Below are 9,141 nucleotides of genomic sequence, written 5' to 3'. Positions count from 1 at the left end.
ATGTGCTCAGGAAAGTGTGACATGGATGAATGGCACAGTGGCACTGGGGTTGCGTCTGGAGCGGTGCTGTCCTCTACACCCCGGCCTTGGGAATGAGGGTGTCCATGGAACCCCTCCAGCATCTTGTGAACTTGCAGCAACAGCACAAGAGTGGTGCTCAGGTGTGGCTAAGAGGATGAACACACGTGCTTCCACCTCTGGAAGATTAGGGAAGAGGAGAACATGTGCTCATCACCAATCCCTTGAAAGCGGGGGGTGCAGAACTACCTGCACTGGTGCTGCAAAGAGCCCACCTGCAGCACAGAACCACTGGCCCTGAGGAACTCAGAGAGCTCACCATGGAACCTGTCCCCCCTGTTGGGGTGCAGGAGAACAGGGCTCCCCCAGGGCCCAGGGGCTCCCTTCCATGTGCCCAGAGCCAAGCATCCAGCCCAGTGCCACTGGGGTACCAAAGACCAAATCCATGAGACCTTTCTCAGCTGGTAGAGGTTGCTTATGAGCCAGAAGGGATCACACTGAGGGGACATATTGCAAGGGGACCCTCTCCTTGACTCAGTGCTGTCCAAGTGCTCTGTCAGTGAGCTGGAAGGAAAGAGGCATTTTTGTCACAGACATTTCTTTTATGAAAATTCTCTCTCAGGATTTTTCCTGCTGAAGCTGAGAAGCTCAGCAACAAGATGTAAACAATAGGTTATCTGCTGCTGTGGAATGCAACAGGTCTGTCTGGATTGGCCCAGCTTGGATATTTGGAGATAATGGCCAATCCAGAGCTGAGCTCGCTCGGACACAGTCCGAGAGAGCGGGGTTTGTTATCATTCTTTTTTTTTTCCTATTGGCTTAGCAAGCTTCTGAAAAGCTTTCCTGCTTTTTCTTTGTAATATAGTTATAATGTAGTATATATATAATAAAATAATAAATCAAGCCTTCTGATAATGGAGTCAACCTTCTCGTCTCTTCCTTCACCCAAGAACCCTTGTGACAACCATCACAGCATTTTCAGGGGGGGATTTCAGGCTGCTGGGGTTTCAAACATCAATAGAAACATGGCAGATGTACAGTGTGGTGGGGAGCCAGAGGGGAGCAGGACTGGCCAGTGGTGTGGGTGCAGCTCCACTCTGTGCAAGAGGATCGAGCTGCTCCTGCCTTTGCTCCAGAGCCAGGACGCCTGTGCCTGTCGTGTACATGGCAAGATGCTGAGGGGTTGGGAGAGGCTTAAAAGCCAGTGACAGGAGGGTGGGCTTGTCAGAAGGACTCACATCAGTCTGTGAAAGCACAGAGGCACGTGGCAGGGTTGCTGTGCTGGGGCTCAGCTGACCATCTGCACCACTGCTTCCAGGCTGCTGCCGTCGGTCGGCGTTTTCCCACCGCTGCTCCTGCGCTCTCAGGCTCACCTCCTGGTTCTGTCTGCTCACTGGAGCTCCGTGGGGCTGCCTTGGCTGGAGGAGCACAAACCCTTGCTCAGGGACAGCAAGACTCCCTAGAAACCCATCCTCTAGAACACAGGAGCTGTATGTGAGGCAGAACTGCTCCCTGCTCCCAGAAAACTTGCCTGGGAGGAAGGAACAAGCAGCCCACATGACCTTAGTGCAGGGAGAAAGGTTCTGCCGGGTCTGGGAAGGGGCTGACACATGAAAAGTGCATCTCTGGCCCCCAGTAGCATCATGTTCTCTCACAAAGGTCTTTAAGACCTTTTATTCAGAGACTGAAGACAGGTAACTCAGTCCACTGTGCTATCAGGGAAGGCAGCCCAGGGGGGCCAGGAAGCAGACCCTAGTGCCACTGGTGCCATTGGTACCAGGCAGTGATGTGGGCAGCAGAGGAGCTCAGGGTGCAGCCAGCTGCCCTGGAGCTGTGCTGTGCTCTTTGTGTCACAGCAGCACAAATGGTCTCTCTCTCCTGCTGCTCTCTCACTGGTCACTGACATCAGAGCCATCAGCACTGAGAATATCAAAAGTTTGGGAAACTGCTGGGGTGGGAATACTGGGGATGCTGGTCGGAAGGATGGAGATGCTGTGCAGCACAGCCCTTGCTGCCAGGCTCAGCTGCTAACATGCCCCAGCAGTATCCATCAGTGATCAATGAGCCGCTTCAATGTCAGGTAAAGGAAGAAGAGGATGGGACAGAGTGGAGAGGAAGCCCCGCACTGGCCTCTTGTGCAATAAATCATGCCACGAGTCCTCGGCAAACCTCTGCTCCACTGAGCATCGCAGCTGGGGACCTCAGTGGGTAAATTGCTGCCCCAACAGTGCACATCCCATCACTTTTTTCAGGAGCAAGGAGCAAGCATCTCTTGTGAGAGGCCATTCAGTACCTGTCAATGCCGAAAATGTCTCTCCTCAGAAGCACACAGCACATCTGCTTGCAGATCCCACTCAGGAATGACTGCCAGGTGATGTGGTGGGAGGAGGTTACAGATGACCAGGACTGGGCATCTGTAACCCATGAACTGCCCAGGTAATTGAGTTCCTTCACAGCTGCCTTTCCCTATGGACAGGCAGAGAGGTGACCCTTAGCTCACAACCTGTGCTAGAGTTTGGCTCAGCTCCAGCCTACGGGCAGCTCCCGGCTCCAGGCTCTGGGCTGTGAACAGTCCAGGAAGGGGGAGAACAGGGTCAGTCCAGAACAAGCCCTGCTCACAGTCGCCATCTCCTCCCTGTCCTTGGACCCAGCCAGTACAGATTGAACCAAACTGAGAAATCAGATGGCTGAAAAATAACCCTTCTTTCATGCCTTTCTTTTTCTTTAGGTTATTTCTCAGCTGGATTTGTCCCTGCTCTGGTTCACAATGCTTTGCCCCTGCTGTGGGTCACAAAGGATTGGGCACAGCAGAAGAACAAACGCCTCAAACTGTCCCTGGAACCATGGGAGGTCTGTACCAAGCTGTGTCAAGAGGAACAGGGGCATGGGCTGGGGCCCAGTGTGATAACCCCAGGGCTTTCCAGCCCAGCTGACACCCAGTGTATCCTTCAGACAGCACGCGAGCACAGTGGGAATTCCAGAAGGATAGGAGGCTCTGAATCTGGGCTGCAGGCAGAGGCAGAGCCAGCCCTTGGGGCACAGACAGCAAGCTTTGGCACCCTGGGGTTTGTACCCTGGAGTATTTGAAGCTGTGGCTGCCCCATACCTGGAAGTCTCCAAGGCCAAGTTGGGCAGGACTTGGAACAACCTGGTCTAGAATACAGTGTCCCTGCCCATTGCAGGGAGGTGGAACTGGATAAACTTTAAGGTCCCTCCCAAACCAAACCTATCTGTGATTCCATGATTCTATGATTTATATAATGAGATTTGTACCCTGGATTATTATTTGTACCCTGGGATATTGCCGTCTGAGTTTTTATACATCCAGCCTGAAAACAGGGAGAAATATAAGTGCCCACCATCTGTTACCAGCAGCATCCTTCCCCTGATTGTTTGTGGTTGATGCCAGTCACCAGTTACCCACTCGACATGTAAGAGACTCTAATTGAAATTTGATTATATTTTATGGCTGACATAATCCATATGTGGTTTAATTTTCTATCTTCTTTTGCAGCTCCAAAGATTCAGCCAGGGCTGGGGAAGATTTGAGGCAATGTGGCAAATATTGACCCTTCCTAGAGCCCATCCTGCCCTGAGCTGGGTCCCTGGATGGCACAACCAGGGACCTCAAGCAGCCAAAGGAAAACAAGCTATTTGTTACCTGAATGAAGTGTCTGCTCAGCTGGGTGTGGGGTGGCCGGGTTTGTCTCCCAGACACAAGGTGAGTCCAGCAGCCCTGACCGAGAGCTGATGACCATCCTCATTCTGCTCCTGCTCTGACAGTAGCCAGGCTGGGGCCCACAGCACTGTGGAATTCCTGATATGTTCCCAATGTTTGTATTTTCTCAGAGAATTCAGTGAGTGCGTTAGGTGTGAAGAATGGATCTGCCTTGGAAAGAGGTGTTACCTGGATGGTGATCTAAAAGAAGTCAGCAGAAACATAATCAGAAACCAGACACTGGAACTAAACTGAAATATTTTTTATTTTAACCCTGGAGACTGGCATTAGGCTGCAAAGCAGCTGCTCTGCCTTGGGAAACAAGGAGCCAGCTCTTCTGTATCCTAATGGAGAGGGATCACTGACAGGATCATAGCAGCACCAGTAAAGAGGACCAGTTTTTGGACTGTAACCCCAGTTGTCTGATACTGAGTGTTTCTCTAAACCAGGGACATGTAATCTGGAGACAGTGGCAGCATTTCCAGCGGGCTCTTTGTGCATGGTTCCTGAGGTTCCCTGCCTGGCCCTGGCTCACAGTGCAGATGTGTGGGATGGCCAGTCTGACACAGCAGCTCCACATCCTCCATCTCGCTGTGCCATGGACCAGTGTAGAGGGAAACAAACCCAGTGTGGGCGAGCAGCAGAGCCAAGGCCAGCACTCCTGGTTTTTGCCTTTGATGTGTGTTTATTTCCAAAGAACCTGGATTGAAATTAAAAACCTGGATGGAGGAGAAAAGGTTTTTAATTGCAGTGGGTCTGCTCTCTTCTGGTATTACCGGCACTGGCAGAGATTTGGCCTTCCACACAGATTGCCCAGCAGAGTCGCAGCCCTTCCTATTCCCCACTGCCATGAGATATTGCTCTGGTTCCCAGTGCCACATGCCAGCCCAGCTGTGCCTGGTTATGGTGGTGGCAGCTTTCTTTGGGAACAGATGGCTGAGTCCCTCAGCCCTGGTGCCATTAGCTCCCCTGTCCTCCTCACTAATATTCATGTGTTTTCCCCTCTCCTGGGGCTGCCGTCCCTCCGTGTGCTCCAGTGAGGGCTTCCAAGGGCTGGAAATATTCACAACCCACTAATGAGGACCTTTGTCCCTGGTCTGGCTAAAAATTAGATCTTGCTTCAATTAGTGCAAGAGAGGTGACCACAGCTAGTCAGGCCTGAGTCCTGAAGGCAGTTTCCCTGCTGGCCAAAGGAGATAGGAAGCAGGGGGGTGCTAGGGAATCCCTTCTCTTCCTGCACACCCTGCCCAAGCAGCCCCAGTCACAGTTGCCCTCCCCAGACTTACAAATCATTGAGCAATGGGCACAAATTCATCTATTTCATGAATTAAAACAGCACTTCCTCATATTTTTTTCACTTGCAGAGAAACAGCAGTGCCAGGAAGGTATATAATTATGGCTCATGATGCCAAATTTTACATCTCCAAATTGGAGTGTTTAATTCAATAAACCATTATAAAGCTCTCGTTATTCCCTTCAGATATTAATAAACTCAAGAACTTACTGTATTTGCAGCTCTCATCACCCCAAACTGCTGTTATTTATATGTTTCTAAGCTGTTTCTAAACAGAACAGATTTTTATTGCTCTCTGGCTCTATGCCCAGAATAAATGGGCAAAATTTTGGGGAAAAAAATTAAAAACTAGAAACTTCTCTTTCTGTTTCTATCTCCTTTGCCTGTTTCACTGAGGGGTGCATGAGCTGTGAAAAAAACCCCAGAGGTTAATGCAGTGGGGGTTGTGTCTGAAACCATTAGGGACTCTTCAGGAATGTCAGAGAGGAGCATCCTGCGGGAGCTGGACAGGAGACACTGCCCTCGCCCCGTGTCTGCCATCACAATGCTGCTTTTGGGAGCTGCTTCTGGAAACGGGTTTTCTCTGATCCCTTTAGGTTGTGTGCTGTGGGGCAGAGATGCAGCACAGATGGACACAACCCAGCCCTGCCAGCACGGGGGCCAAGGTGTTAAGGCAAAGTTCAGCAAACAGGATTGCCAAAGTGCGTGTTTGTTCACGCTGTCTGGGGATGTTGGCTCAGCAGCCAGACCCCACAAGGATTTTATTCCCAGGGTTCTGAGATGACCACAGGGTGATCTCTGGAATGACTCAGAGCATGCTTGGCTGAGCTCAGGCAGCTGTGCCCAGCTGAGCTGCTGTTGTCATGAGATACAATCCTTGAGGTCTTGTCAGCTTCTTGTTTTCACTTGTGGGAAATTGGGATAACTAGGGGGAACCCAGGCTAGAAACCATCTGTGATGCTTCTGGAAGGCTCCCTGCCATTCCCTGTGGCTCGCCATGTCCAGTCCCCTGGTACACATACAGCAGGATGCTCAGGTGCAGGAGGTTTCCCCCCAAACTGGTACAGTCAGGCCCTCTGTGGTCCCTGAGGAAGGGAGTGCTGCATTAAAATGGAAAGAGGGAAAATTTAGGTTGGATATATGGAAGAATTTGTTCCCTGTGAGGGCAGGCAGGCCTGGCACAGGTGCCCAGAGCAGCTGGGGCTGCCCCTGGATCCCTGGCAGTGCCCGAGGCCAGGTTGGACACTGGGGCTGGGAGCAGCCTGGGACAGTGGGAGGTGTCCCTGCCCACAGCAGGGGTGGAATGAGATGAGCTTTAGGGTCCCTTCCAACCCAAACCATTCCATGACTCTCTGTCCCCAGAGGCATGTGGATAATGGGGGTTTTGGAGATCACCTGCCTCACAGAGATTTTTGGAGCCTGGTTTTGCCTGGTTCCCAAAGCTACAACCCTTACTGGCCACACGTGAGTCAGTGAGGCCCCTGGCTTGATCTGTGCCTTAGAACTGAGTCAAATGGTGGCACGTCCCAGGTCACTGTGGCTGTGGGCAGGTGTCAGGACTGATAACATGGGGACAATCTGCTGCGTGCCAGTGCGGAGCCCCCGGGCAGGCACTGCCTGCACAGCCCCACGCACTTGTCTGGGAGCAGCGCCTGGCAGGGCAGAGCAGGTAACTGAAGATGTTTCATAACCAACAGCACTGGAGGAGATGAGGGGCTGAGCACATATTCCTTCAGACATGCTTCTAACAATTCTCTAGCTCCAGACTGTTTCAACTTTAGCTGGAAAAGGTTGAGCTATTAGTTCATGGTGCAGAACAAAGCTGCCCAGGGCTCGTGGGGCCAGGAGGGTGATGTGGAAGTCAGAGAATTCTTTTGTATGAATGTTCTTTTTTTTTCACTCTTTGCCTAAGTCCCTGAGGCCTTTCAACTTTTAAATCTGCACTCTTGTGTGGCAGCTGCATTGACCAGCTCTGTAATGTCAATAACCCATGTCACAGAGCGTTCTGGAGGGCTCATTGGCATTGGGGAACACAGCAGCTCGTCCTGGTGCTGGGATTCACTTCCAGAGTTGTCTTCTAAATTAAACTGGCTTGGGTGCATAGGATGGGAGCAATGGAAATGCTGAGGACTGGAAAGAAGGATCGCTGTCAGACCAAGCTGGGGATCCAGGTGAGTTGGAGTCTTGTGAAAGAGCATCACTACTGTGAGAACAAGCTGCAGAGAGGGGCTGGAATCCAGAGGAGCAGAGGAATATGTCAGTCTTGGCACAGTGAGCTCTGAGATGGGCACTGAGCGTGCCCTGGAAAGGCTCCTTCCAAGCAGGAGGCACCTGTGGCACTTTTGTATCCCCGTTTGAGAGAGGCAAGTGTTCTGAACCAGTGTTGAACCAGTTCAGTAAGAGTATCAGAAATGAGAAAGCACATCAGGACCAGTGATTTGTTTGAGGAATTCAGGCAGTAATTCTGTCTGCAGGTTATCAGAAAAAAGTGCTTTGATTTGCAGAAATTCGTTCATTATTCTCAATTATTCAGAGCACACTGTGCTGCCTCAGCACTGCTGAGGGATCTCTGTGCAGTGCTGGCTGTGGTGGTGGCCCTGGTCCCATCCTGGGGGCTCAGGTCATTGCCTGACATGGTCCTGTGCTACAGCTTCTGAACAAGACTCCAGTGCAGTGAGGGGAAGAGCAGCAGCATTGCATCCTGCCTGAAGAGGTTTCCTTGGGATTTCTCACACCAGGGATGTGTGACCAAAAGTGTGACAAATGATTGAGGTGATGCATGTGCACTGTCACCCCAAATGGTAAGCTGGTGTGGCTTTCTGAAGTGGGAAATTAACTCTGAAGTGGGAAAACCTGCTTTTACAAATGTTTCACAGAAGGAGATTATCAAGTAAGCTGGGGACATGAGGTACATCCACCTGTCACAGCAGCTGTGGCTGCCCCATCCCTGGAAGGGCCCAAGGCCGGGTTGGACAGGGCTTGGAACACCCTGGGATAGTGGAAGGTGTCCCTGGCCATGGCAGGGGTGAAACTGGATGGACTTTAAGGTCCCTTCTGACAAAAAACATTCCGTGATACCTGTGAGGGGCTTTTTGCCAGCTGCATGGTGAGTCCAATCAAAGCTGCCAGCTACAACCTCAGCATGCACAGACTGAGGAATTTGAAAACTGAATAAAATGTGCAACATGACCATTGCCATTCCTCAGTCACATGTCAGTAGCATGGCTCTGAATCCCAGCCTCTGCCAGATGGATGTTGGGCAGTCTTGGTCAGTACCACAGCACTCACCTCTGTCTCCTTCCTGAGCACCTATCTCCACATTGTGTGAGGTCCTGGCATTGTTTTTACTTTGTTTGCAGAGATTTTGCGAAGGAATCCCCAGCAGTCGAGTGCTACACAGAGCACTGGGGTGAGCAGCTCATGGGCATGGATTCCAATTGGCCAGGCCAAGACACCCATGAGGGCTTAAGCTGCCAGCCCCAAGTGCCCCACAGAGAGCTTGAGCCTGCCCTGCCTGCCCCACACATCTTCCTTGAGGGCCAGACTTTTCTGTTGAAGCCCATTCACTGTCTATCATTTTTGATACAGCCACGAGGACATTGAAAAATGCTTTTCAATGAAAACAAAACCCAGCATTTTTGTTTAATTTTTTGGTGCTATCAAAAGCTGCTCACTGCCCTATTTTTAGCTCCCCCAGAACAAGCTGCATGAGCTGTGAAAGGAGCAGCACATTGATGAGGGGCAGTTATTGAATCCCAACCTCCCACTGCTCCCCCACACAGGCTGTGCCCAGCAGGGCTCCACACTGGGCATCCTATACCTCACAGGGTCCCAAATGGGGGTCTTGATCTCTCCTTGCTGTGAGCATGAAGTGCAAGTTGGCAAAGACCTTACAGGTGTATTAAGACCTCTTGGTTCCTCATTAGCATCTTCATGTTGGGAGAGAGCAGTCCAGTGGAGCCCAGCATGCCAGGGCATTCATGGATGTGCTCAGCCCCTGCTGAATTGATTCTGCCTTTGGCTCAAGGTTTGAGCTTAGGTGTGCTGGGAGAAATTCCCATTGTGAGTCCTTGTTTGGGAAAGAACTGCTCCATGGAGAGTTTTGTCCCAG

This window comes from Camarhynchus parvulus, chromosome 4A (genome assembly GCF_901933205.1).
Source record: "Camarhynchus parvulus chromosome 4A, STF_HiC, whole genome shotgun sequence".
Lineage (NCBI taxonomy): Eukaryota > Metazoa > Chordata > Aves > Passeriformes > Thraupidae > Camarhynchus > Camarhynchus parvulus.
The sequence above is the reverse complement of the archived record's forward strand: the minus strand, read 5'-3'. Positions refer to the sequence as shown.